Source organism: Lissotriton helveticus (assembly GCF_964261635.1).
Source record: "Lissotriton helveticus chromosome 1_1 unlocalized genomic scaffold, aLisHel1.1 SUPER_1_unloc_14, whole genome shotgun sequence".
Taxonomy (NCBI): domain Eukaryota; kingdom Metazoa; phylum Chordata; class Amphibia; order Caudata; family Salamandridae; genus Lissotriton; species Lissotriton helveticus.
This window is the reverse complement of record NW_027611653.1, coordinates 1,434,663-1,447,247: the sequence shown is the minus strand read 5'-3', so window position 1 is coordinate 1,447,247 and position 12,585 is coordinate 1,434,663. Positions and strand designations below refer to the sequence as shown.

Here is a 12,585-nt window from a genome sequence, read left to right as displayed (position 1 = left end):
AGTTGTAAATAACCAAACTCTATGACTTCAGGAGCCAAATCGCTAGGTTGAGTTCTCTGGGAATTGGATGTCCGACTTCCCCATGGATCTGAGTGAGGAGACAAGGTGTGAGATGTAGCTTTTGATGTGGAACCACTGAGAGTTCTAACAGGGTGGTGTACCAAGGTTGCGAGCCCATGTGGGGGCTATTAAGATCAGTGTGAGGGATGTTTGTCTGAGTTTCCGAACAAGTAATGGAATTAGCAGGAGAGGCGGAAAAGCATAAGCAGATATACCTGACCAAATCATCCAAAGGGCATTGCCTTTGGATGCTGGTTGTGGGAACCTGGATGTAAAGTTTGGGTATTTTGCGTTGTGTACTGTTGCAAACAGATCTATATGTGGAAAAGCCCATTTTTGAAAGTAGGGAAGAAGAACTTCTTAGCTTCTCAGACTGTGTCAGCTAAGCAGGGCTGCAATCTGATGGCCTATCCCTGGAAGGTGTTCTGCTAGGAGATAGATTTTTGGGTGAATCGCCCAATTCCAAATGCTTTGTGCACAGCGTGACAGCTGGAGAGAGGGAGTACCTCCCTGTTTCCGTAGGTAGTACATTGCTGTGATGTTCTCTGTGCGTACTCAGACAGTCTTGCCTACAAGTTGGGTGAGAAAAGCTTTGAGTGCTAGGAACACTGCTAGAAGTTTCAGGTAGTTGATGTGAAGACATTTGTATTTGTCCGACCACAGCGCTGTACTGTGTAATATTGAAATGGGCACCCCAACCTGTTAATGATGCATCTGTTGTGAGTATAGTCTGTGGAATCAGGTCTACGGAAGGCCGCCCTTTTGCTAAGTTTTGAGGGTTCAACCACTGCAGAGAGCGATGGGTGCCACTGTCTACCAACACTAGATCGGTTTATAGACCCTGTGATTGATTGCACTTACTCGCTGGACAGTGCTGCAGAGGACACATGTGAAGTCTTGCATGAGGTACGATTGCAACGCAGGATGCCATCATTCCCAGCAGCGCGATACCAAAGGGGATGATGGACGGAGCGATTGAGCAAATCAAACACTCACCCCCAGTCAACTGATCTGGGTTTAATCCACCACCATTCTTTAGCTCACTCCGCCACTCCAGTTCAGACATGGCCATATGCAAATCAGCCTGACCCTGTGCATCATGGAAACAGTCCAGCCCGAACTGCCAAGCGATGTCTTCCCTGGACCGGAAACGAGCATCCTGGGACCGGTTTTGAATTCATAATCCTCTTCAGCCAGGTTATCTTGAATCCAGTGGTAGAGTGAGCAAGGGACCCACGTCTGAGCATACCCTGACAACTTAGGGCGAACAAAGCGATACCAAACGGGATGATGGACGGAGCGATTGAGCAAATCAAACACTCACCCCAGTCAACTGATCCGGGTTTAATCCATCACCATTCTTTAGCTCACTCCACCACTCCAGTTCAGACATGGCCATATGCAAATCAGCCTGACCCTGTGCATCATGGGAACAGTCCAGCCCGAACTGCCAAGCCATGTCTTCCCTGGACCGGAAACAAGCATCCTGGGACCGGGTTCGGATTCATAATCCTCTTCAGCCAGGTTGATGAAGGCTGATAGCCAGAAACCAGACTTCCTCCAGCCTGTAGATACCACGATTCCTGTATCAGGCCTACTCCACGCCCCACTCAGACTGAGATCCTGCGCTCCGTGATCCCAGGAGGACCCCACCCGGGCCCCTTGAAGGGCTGCCACTTCCTCTCTGCCCCTTCAAGCATCAGCCCCCCGGACAGCCCGCATTTTCTATCACCATCCACTGCAGCCCATCGTTCCAGTTTTGAGCCCGGGACTCCTTATTTGGAGTTCTCCACTCGGTTATCTTTCTACTCCTTTTTGACGCCTCGCTCAGCATTTGGCCAGCGTGTATCCCGACCTTGTTCAACCTTCCCCGGTGCACTGATTTGCTCCCGTTACCTGCCGACTTGTGCGCCTTTCAATTTGACCTCCCAGATACCCCCACCAGTGTTCTTTTATTGACTTGTGCCCTGATGAACGTGAGACCTCGCTGAGGTCGCACACCGAAACGTACGTCGGCACCGCGAATTTCACCTGGCGATACCTATGTTTACTATTGTATCTCCATATTTTTCCATTGTCATTATTTGTGCAGAAAGGTATTCCTTACTGTTTATACTTTGTTATTTTGTGACAACATTTATTGTATTTACAAATTCTGATTTGGTTGGACTTTGATCCACTAATGATTTGATACTACACCTTATTCAGTAGGAGTATCTCCATTTATAATCTTTCTTCATTGTACCCTAACTCATAGGTTTTCGCCCCTGTTTGATTAGTTTGAGAATTTTAGTTTCCCTAAATGAATGGATCTTTGTGAGTCTCTGGACGTCTGTGAATGAATGAGTGAGAATGTTTTATTCTTGTGTGGGGGATCATTAACCGTTTTTGTGTTTTGTTATCAAATGTCTTGCAAATTTATAAATTATCTCTTTATGAATTTTGAATTTTGATTAAAACATACCTATGTACTCATAACTTTTTTGTTGCTTTGCTGATCTTCTTTCTCCTGGGAGGGAGACCTTCTATATCAAGTGACTTTATAAGCACTTAATGATTTAATACAGGTGGAGCTTTCTTGTTTTATTGTGATGAAGGCTGATAGCCAGAAACCGGTCCTAGGATGCTTGATTCCGGTCCAGGGTAGACATGGCTTGGCAGTTCGGTCTGGACTGTTCCCATGAGGCACAGGGTCAAGACTGATTTGCATAAGGCCATGTCTGAACTGGGGTGGCTTGGTCAGCAAAATAACAATGGATTAAACCCAGATCTGTGACTGGGGGTGAATGTTTTGCCATTGTGCAACATTCCGTCCATCATCTTGTGTGTTTTTCTGTTCCCTCTATGTGGGTAGGGTATGCCCAGACGAGGGTCCCTTGCTCACAACGCCACTGGAGTCAAGCTATCCTGGCTGATGAAGGTTGATAGCCAGAAACCGGTCCTAGGATGCTTGATTCCGGTCCAGGGAAGACATGGCTTAGCAGTTCGGTCTGGACTGTTCCCATGAGGCACAGGGTCTAGACTGATTTGCATATGGCCATTTCTGAACTGGGGTGGCTTGGTGAGCAAAGTAACGATGGCTTAAACCCAGATCTGTGACTGGGGGTGAATGTTTTGCCATTGTGCAACATTCCGTCCATCATCTTGTGTGTTTTGCTGTTCCCCCTATGTGGGAAGGGTATGACCAGACGTGGGTCCCTTGCTCACTACGCCACTGGAGTCAAGCTATCCTGGCTGATGAAGTCTGATAGCCAGAAACCGGTCCTAGGATGCTTGATTCCGGTCCAGGGAAGACATGGCTTGGAAGTTCGGTCTGGACTGTTCCCATGAGGCACAGGGTCAAGACTGATTTGCATATGGCCATTTCTGAAGTGGGTTGGCTTGGTGAGCAAAATAACGATGGATTAAACCCAGATCTGTGACTGGGGGTGAATGTTTTGCCATTGTGCAACATTCCGTCCATCATCTTGTGTGTTTTGCTGTTCCCCCTATGTGGGAAGGGTATGCCCAGACGTGGGTCCCTTGCTCACTACGCCACTGGAGTCAGCCTATCCTGGCTGATGAAGGCTGATAGCTAGAAAACGGTCCTAGGATGCTTGATTCCGGTCCAGGAAAGACATGGCATGGCAATTCGGTCTTGACTGTTCCCATGAGGCACAGGGTCAAGACTGGTTTGCATAGAGCCATTTCTGAACTGGGGTGGCTTGGTGAGCAAACTAACGATGGATTAAACCCAGATCTGTGACTGGGGGTGAATGTTTTGCCATTGTGCAACATTCCGTCCATCATCTTGTGTGTTTCATCATTCCCAGCAGCAGCATGAAGACTCTGGCTGGTAATGATTGGTTGGGTTGAAATTGTAATAGTGTGACCTGGATATTGTGAATCCTGGCTATATTTGGAGTGGCTAGAGCTTTGAGAGTGTTGCTGGAAGCTCTCAGATAAGATTGCACTTGTGCCGGATACAGGTGAGATTTTTGTGCATTTATTGTAAAACCCAACTGGTGAAGTAGGTGTACTGTTGTCTGAGTGTGTAGTATACAGTTTTGGTAAGTGCTCGCTTCGATAAGCCAACCGTCCAGGTAAGGGAAGACATGTAAACATTGTTTTCTGAGATGAGCAGCTACTACTGCAAGACATTTGGTGAACACTCTGGAGGCCGTGATGACGCCAAATGAAAGTACCTTGTAATGGTAATGTTCGCCTGCTATCATAAACCTGAGATATTTGAGATGAGCGGGATCAATTGGAATATGAAAGTAGGCGTCTTTTAGATCTAATCAATCAATTAGGGGACTTGTAAGCGTGCTACTCTCCCATGAGGGTCTCAAGGTGCTGGGGGGAGGAGGGGGGGGGAGAAGCAGCTCTTTTCAGTAGAAGAGCCAGGTCTTGCGTGTCTTCCTGAAGATGTTCACGGAGGGGGAACGTCTGATGTCGGTTGCAAGCTTGTTCCAGGTCTTGGCCGCGATGAGAAGGCTCTTCCACCTGTTTTGGCTTTTCTGCTGCGTGGGGTTTCGTCGAGGTCGGCGAATCAGAGGTTTCTCTTGGGTACGTAGAAGGAGATCCTTTCGTTGAGGTATTGGGGGCCGGTGTTGTGGAGGCATTTGTAGGCATGGGTGAGTTTCTTGAAAGTAACGCTCTTCTCCATGGGGAGCCAGTGGCGGTTACACAGGTGTTGGGTGATGTGTTCATGTCGAGGGATGCAGAGGACGCGTCTGGCTGCGGTGTTCTGTATGGTCAGGAGTTTGTGGAGCAGAGACCTGTTGATCCCGGCGGACAGGGCGTTTCCATTGTCCAGTCTGCTGGTTATGAGTGTGTGGGTGACCGTCTTCTTTTTTTCGGTGGGGATCAGTTTGAAGGTCTTTCGGAGGATGCAGGGGGTGTTGAAGCAGCTAGAGGTGACGGCGTAGACCTGTCAGGTCATGGAGAGGGAGGAGTCGAGGACGATGCCAAGGTTTCGGGCGTGGTCCATTGGGGTTGGAGGGCTGCCGAGGGCGGTGAGCCACCAGGTACTGTCCCATGCAGAGGGGGAGGGTCCAAGGACGAGGACCTCTGTCTTCTCCGAGTTGAGCTTCAGCCAGCTGCTGCTCATTGAGGATGCAACGTCCATCATTCCTTCCTGGAAATGGAGTCTGGTGGTGAGTCCATGCTGTTTGACGATGGCGGCGAGGGGGGCCATGAAGATGTTGAAGAGCATGGGGCTAAGCAACAATCCTTGGGGTATTCAGCAGTTGATTTCCGTAGGTTTGGAGAGGAAGGGTGTCAGTCTGATTCTTTGGGTTCTGCAGAGAGGAAGGGGCGGATCCAGTCGAGGGCGGTTCCGTGTATGCCGGTGTTGTGGAGCCTGGTGGTTAGTGTGCGGTGGGAGACGGTGTCAAATGCAGCAGAGAGATCAAGTAGGATCAGAGCCGCGGTGTGCCCTTGGTCGAGGAGGATGCGGATGTCGTCTGTGACGGCGAGTAGAGCTGTCTCAGTGCTGTGGTTGCTGCAGAATACGGATTGGGAGGGGGCAAGGATGGAGTTTTCTTCAATGAATTTTGTTAGCTGGGCATTGACGATCTTCTAAGTGACTTTGGCCGCAAAGGGGAGGAGGAAGATGGGTCGGTAGTTCTTGAGGTCAGTGGGGTCCGCAGAGGGCTTCTTGAGCAGGGGTCTGACTTCTGCACGTTTCCAGTTGTTGGGGAAGGTGCTGGTCTTAAAGGCGGTGTTGATGGTGCGTCGTAGTTCTGGGGCGATGGCGGCACTGTGGTAGATGTGTGGCAGGCAGGGGTTTGTGGGGGCTCCTGAGTGGATGCCTTTCATGGTCGAAGTGGTGACTTCGGTGGTCACTGGGGTCCATGAGGAGACGGTAGGCTGTCTGGCATTGTTGGGGAGGGGGTGGTTCCGGCGTCAGGTGTCTGGTCATTGAAGTGGTCGTAGAGGCCCATGATTTTCAGATGGAAGTAGGATTCAAGCTTGTCGCAGAGGTCGTGGGAGGAGGTGATGCCCGTGGTTTTGCTGGGTGTTTAGTGAATTCCTATATAGACTACTATTGGGGGCATTGATTGGTGGTTGCATCTGGTGTTTCTATTGGTTTATGGTTAGTGTTCTCATTGGTTGGTTATTTGAGGGTTCTGATTGGGTCCTGGATCAGTGATTCTATTGGTGTAGGGCTTAGGGTTAGTGATCTGATTGGTGGATAGGTTTAGGGTTTTGGATTGGTTCCTGGGGCTAGGCTTTTTATTGGACGTAGGGCTTAGAGTTTTTTGTGTGATTGTTGTGTAGTCTAGGGTTAGGACTAGGGCTAATATTAGGCTTTCTATTGGAAATAGGGCTCAGGGTTTTCTGTGTGATTGGTTACTTAATATAGGGTAGGGACTAGGCCTAGGGTTAGGTTTCCTATTGGAGATAGGGTTTAGGGTTTCCTGTATGATTGACAGGGAACTGGGTTGGGACTGGGTTTGGGTTAGGCTTTCTATTGGACGTAGGGTTTAGAGTTTTGTACCTGATTGAGTCCTTGGCCTCCTATTGGCCCTAAGGTTCAGGGTTAGTGTTGCGATTGGATAGGGCTAGGGTTCCTATTGGCTGAAGGGGTCACCTGACTACTAGGGATATAAAAGACCAAGGCCAAGGGTACGGGAGGGGATGTAACCTTACGGCCAGAGCGGTTGACCTCGAAGCTGGAGAACCAGGTTTGAGTCTCGACAACAACGCACAAAATCCTGTGATTCTGGGCAAATCACTTAATCTCCCCTTGCCTAACAAAATGAATGTGTCCTTTTGTAACGAAACTGGTGCTCATGTAAAGCACTCTGATACCTGATATCTTCGGGTCTAGTTCGGGCTACATAAAAAAAAAAAAGCTTAGGGTGTCTCACCTGTGCATCGAGGCTGAGGGTGGAGAGGACAAGGGTGAGTGTCTGTTTGAAGCTGGTCGGGTCAGGGTCAGAAATGCTGCCCATTTCCTCATTCATCAGCACACACCCAACCCCATCCACGACCAGAGTAACACACACACACCCAATGTACTCCACTCATGGACTACAAACTAACCCTATGCACAATCCAATTTCTCAGCACACACTACTAAAGCACACCTTTATACCCTTCTATCCCAGCTACCACACATTTCTACCATCACCTGCGAACAGTACATAACTCTATCCTACACAACTAACCAATCCACTCATCACTAACTGTAGGAAAGTAGGAACTGCTTCTTATGGTTACCCCCCACTTTTTGCTGATTGCACCCACTGTTTTTGACTAGTCTTGCTGGGATCCTGCTAATCAGGACCCCACCCTACTGCTTTTTCCTCCTAAACTGTAAAACACGTACTAGGTACACTCCAGATTGGACACTGGGGTACCCTTATCAGTCCCTAGTATATGGTACACATGTACCCAGTGCATTGCATAGGTACCCCAGAGGCCTCCCACGGGCTGCAGCATGTATTATGCCACCCATGAGAGTCCATGCAAAATGCAACTACAGGTCTGACATTGCAGCCTATGTAAGCTGGTGCTTCACCACTTATGAAAGATATAGGTTTACTATATCTATAAGTCACTACACTTAAAACCTATCAGTCACCCCTATTGCAGGCCATATCAATCCTGGAGGCAGGGTGCTGGGTTTTACATTAGAGGGCGCCCCTGCATGAGCAGGACCCCTATAAATAATAAATGGGTGGCGATACTAGGAACTTCATTCTCACCAGATATGTGGAGGTTCTGCTGTGCCCGAACAGGCCGCTTAACTGCAAATTGCAACCTCCGCATCATCCATTTTAAATACTTGCACCAGTTATACTATACACCACTGCAATTGAAGCGCTTTGGTCTGCGGGAGAATGCCTGCTTTGTTCGGTGGGGGCAGGGGGATGCAGAGTTTCTGCATCTTGCATGGCATTGTACATGAATCTATCAATTCTGGACCACGGTCACAACTCTGCTTACTAATGATGTCTCTGAATCCGTGATGTGCACTCCTGATGTCTGCCTGCTGGGCTGGGTAAAGAACCTCATACCCTGCAACCATCGTTCAGTCGCTGTCTCGACCTTGCTTGCTAAACGGGCGGTGGCACAATGCTGGGGGATCTAAAACTACTGCTACTCTGAAAAAGTGGATGCAGGACTTACTCTACTGTAAAATACAACTTGAAATATATGCAGAGGAACTGCCCGAGTCTTCACGCCCTAAAGATTTCTGGGCCCAGTTGTTTGTGTATCTCCTGGGCAACCCTGATTTGCAATAGATACTGTATTGGGGCTGGGTGGGTGCACTGCCTCAGTGCCAGAAAGTCTGCACGAGAAGCACATTTACTGTCCATGTGCCTAGTCCAGTTCAAACCAGTTCAGTGAGTCGTTGGCTCAGGCTCTGGCACGAAACTGGACAAGGACATGGGAGTATCCTCCCCGCTGTCCAGACCCTCTCCTGGGAGGGTCCTCTGAATCTGTCCAACCCTCTCACGTGGGTAACAAAGGGCTTACCTGGCTGTAGGACCCTAGATTCGAAATGGACAAGATTCTGAACCATAAACCACTGAACTTCGACCGTCTGGACACTCTGGACTTTGCTGGACTTCGACTGAGCCTGACTTCAGGGCCGGTCGCTCTACGCACTGCCCGATTCCCCATGAGTGTGCCAGGCTTCACCGCTGCTGCCACGTGTCTCGTCGCTGCCCCTGCAGCTGAGTATTGTGTGTTTTCTCTGTGCCTGTATCGCTGCCCATTATTCTCTTGGTTTCTTCAACCCCTCGCCTCTGTTTTTTCCCGCTCTTTACCCCCACGCTCCCCGCCGCTGCTCCCATGCGGCCCCGCCCACTTCTCTTCTGTACCCCCTCCCTCCCCTCCCATTCGCCTCCCCGCCTCCCAGCTGCTCCTCCCTCTCACTTGGCCATTTATAGCGGAGTCCACGCAGTCTGAGCTGTGACCTTTGGCCCTGCTTCAGGGCTGGTCGCTCTATGCACTGCGCGACTCCCTGTGAGTGTGCCAGGCTTCACCGTTGCTGCCACGAGTTCGCCGCTGCCCTGCAGCTGAGCTTCTGGTTTTGTTCCTGTGCCTGTTTTCTGCCCGTGTCTCGTCGCTGCCCCTGCAGCTGAGTATTGTGTGTTTTCTCTGTGCCTGTATTGCTGCCCTTTATTGTCTTGGTTTCTTCGCGCCCTCACCTCTGTTTTTTCCCGCTCTTTACCCCCCTGCTCCCCGCCGCTGCTCCCCTGCGGCCCCGCCCACTTCTCTTCTGTAACCCCTCCCTCCCCTCCCATTCACCTCCCCGCTCCCGCCTCCCAGCTGCTCCTCCCTCCCACTTCGCCATTTATGGCGGAGTCCACGCGTACGCGCATCGGGCGCACCAAAGGCAAGCCCGTCTGTGCCCATCCGCGCCCAGCACCAGGACCCCTGGACCTCATTGACACCAGACCACCCGTCTGAACTACGATGCCGACACCCTCCACACACTCAACACCGGCCTCCTCGACACAACATCACCAGACGTTGCCTTCCTCACAGAAACCTGGATGAACGCCTCCTCAGCCCCCGACATTGCCATAGCCATCCCGGACGGCTACAAGATCACCCGGAGGGACCGCATTAACCAAACCGGAGGAGGCATCACCATCGTCCACAGAAACACCATCCGCATCACGACCAACTCCGACGACACCCTCACCGCAGCCGAGCACCTTCACTTCCAGATACACACCGACCCTAAGACCACCCTCAGAAGCACTCTCATCTACAGACCCCCGGGTCCACGCACACTGTGAGAAGTTGGCCTGATAGGTGATGTTTCCAATTCTGGAACCACCGATTATCAGACCAAACAATCCCTTATGGTGTCTGGTTGTAAGTCAACCTTATTAGACAAGCTATCCTAGGGGTAGCATGGACTAAGCAGCCTAAAGGCTTAACTTATGAGGTCATGTTAAGCGAGCTGTTTTACCACATACAATCCTGTAATATCAAATGAAAGGACACCACACAAGTATATATTATAAAAATATATGTGTTTATTACTAAAAACAATCCCCAGTATTCTTTATGAATAAAGGGACACAAGCGTTAAATCAAAAGCACAGTTTAAACATACAAAGTTGCACAATTATGGATGAGGGCGGGTGGCCACTCAAACCATATGCTAAACAAGTGGTATAAGAGATACCAATCGAACAGTGGTTAGGCCTAGGGCCTAGGGAATCGCTGGGAGCAGTCGGGACAAGCAATGCTGAAGTCGGGAGAGGCCCACGGGATTCGGGAGCAGTGCGGAAAGCGCACGCATGCACCAATGTTAACCAATGGTGCGTAAAAGTTGTAAAGTTAAAGTTTAAGGACACTTCCGCTGAACCTAGAGGAACAAAACTTAAGACACAGACCCTAGAGATGTGTACCAGTGTGGGAACACCGGCGGAGCAAAGTTACCTCACCCACAGGTAGCGGGTGCACAGGGTCGAAGTTGAGTCGGGTTTCGTCACGCAGGCTCTTGGTGCTTGAAGCTGAAAGGGCTGCAGGCGGGGTGAAGGAGAAGTGTCCGGTGGAGTCCAAGGGTGGACTCAAGTCGAAAAGTACCTGAAAGCAGAGGGGACAGAGTCTGGGTCACTCAGCAGTGACCAGGGTGGAACCAGGACGGAACCAGGCAATGTCGGGCGCAATCAGGTGGTCATCGAGGAGCTTCTCTCCGCTGTCACGTGGGCTCTGGGGCATCTGCGACGTCCAGGAGCGGGTCACAATCTGTCCCACAAGGGTTCTCACCGTCGGTGCAGTCGGATTCAAGTTTGGAGCAAACAACACTTGGCAAGAGCAATCCACGCGGAACCGGAAGATTGCTTCTCACTCGAACCAGGAGGGTCAGAGTGGGGGCTCCTTTTCAGGGGAGCTGGTGCAGATCTGGAGCAACCAGATTCGCAGGTCGAATTTCAAAGTTCGTCGGCACAGGGGCCACTAGCCGGCTGGCAAGTGACCGGGCCAACGCGTTGAGCCAAATGGAGCAGAAGGGCCCCACGCAGCACTCGTCAAGTGTGGAGGGCTGAACTTCGGTGCAAGAGTGGTTCAGGGTTGGGGCTTCTCAAACCCCGGTGTACAGCTTCGAGGGTCACTCGTGGGCTGCACGGTCAGCGTCTCGTGGTCAATTCAAGATGGCGTGCCCCACGCTTCCGGTCGCCTCCACGGGTCTCAGCTCTGCAGGGACTGTGGATCGGGCTGTAGGAAGGCAGGCAAGCTTGATCTCGTCGATCTCTGTCGCTCGAGTTCCGGCGGGAACTGCGACAAAGCAGACGTCGATGGCTGGATGGTGCCTGTTTGCACAGGGTGGTCACTCCTTGACCACAAGGGAGATTCTTCAGTCTTCTACGTTGAGTAGGATGTCGAAGGGTCCAGAGTTTCGTTTCTTATGTTTCATCAGGAAATCTGAAGTGCATTGGCACTGCTCCCAGTCTTATACTAATTTTGGGGGCTGGATTACCTGCTAGGTCCCCTCCTATGGGTGGGACCCAGGAAGTGGGTGGATACACCCCCTTCCTTTGATCCAGGCCGCCCTGGCACGAGGGCTGGAGTGCCCCAGAACCGGTTTGGCCGGATTATGCAAGGGGCAGCCTTGTGCGCCCCAAGCAGTGTCTGGTTTCTTTCAAACCTCCCTGCTTCAATCCACTATCTCCTGTCTGGAGGGTGGTAACACCCCCCTGCGACAGGAAACCCTTTGTCCTGGCCCCATTTGGCTGAGTTTCGGTCAGCTTCAGGGGGTCAGACTTCTGTCTGTGGCAGAGGCATCCATTTTGTGGATCTAAGGTCCTTTTAGAAATTAACCGCATTTAAGTAAAGTAACATGTCCTACCCCTCTAGAGGGGTGGAATGCTATCCCCGTCGCCAGAACTGGCGAGGGGATAGTATTCCAAATCGTATGACACCTTACACGACATGTTTTGATAAAGCCAAACCAAAGTTGCTATATAACCGCGAGGATTATAAGGCACTTAAGAGTATATGGTATGGCATTATCCTGAAACAGCTTAGGGAGTGGTTCCCGACAGCTGCAGACAGGCTCAGCTCATGCTAGAGCTCCATCTCACATTAAACCACGCACTCTGCCTCCAGGATTGATGAGGCCTTCCATAGGAGTGGCTCACAGGTTTATATGTGTCCAGATATAGGTTTAGATATAGGTATACTATATCTAAGTAAGGGGTGCTTACACCACCTTACCCCAGCTGAGTGATCAGCCAGTTGTGTCAATTTAAGAACCAGCCAGGGGTGGCAAAAGATATGCTGCAGCCCCTGGTAGGCCTTGGTGGCCCCTATGCCCTGGGCACCTATAGTGCATTATACAGGGGCTGACAAGGAGTCCATTTCCAATTGTGGTATGTACCTAGGGTACATTGAATCCATTTTACAGAGAGAGCAGATGGCCTGGGGCCCTGATTAGCAGGGAACCAGGTCAACTAAGTCAACAAGCATTGGAAATGCAATAGGTCTCGCAGTAGTAAAGTTTGAGCTATAGGTGTTATTTTTTTTTTTTTTTGTATTTATGTGTTGTTTTTTCTAAATAGCTAAATT

At 50.5% G+C, this 12,585-nt stretch overlaps 1 protein-coding gene across 1 annotated transcript in view; it reads right to left on the bottom strand.

The window, feature by feature from the left end:
* LOC144805533 (uncharacterized) overlaps nucleotides 1-12,585 on the bottom strand; it is a 297,575-nt gene that overhangs the window by 256,572 nt on the left and 28,418 nt on the right. The window lies entirely within an intron of this gene.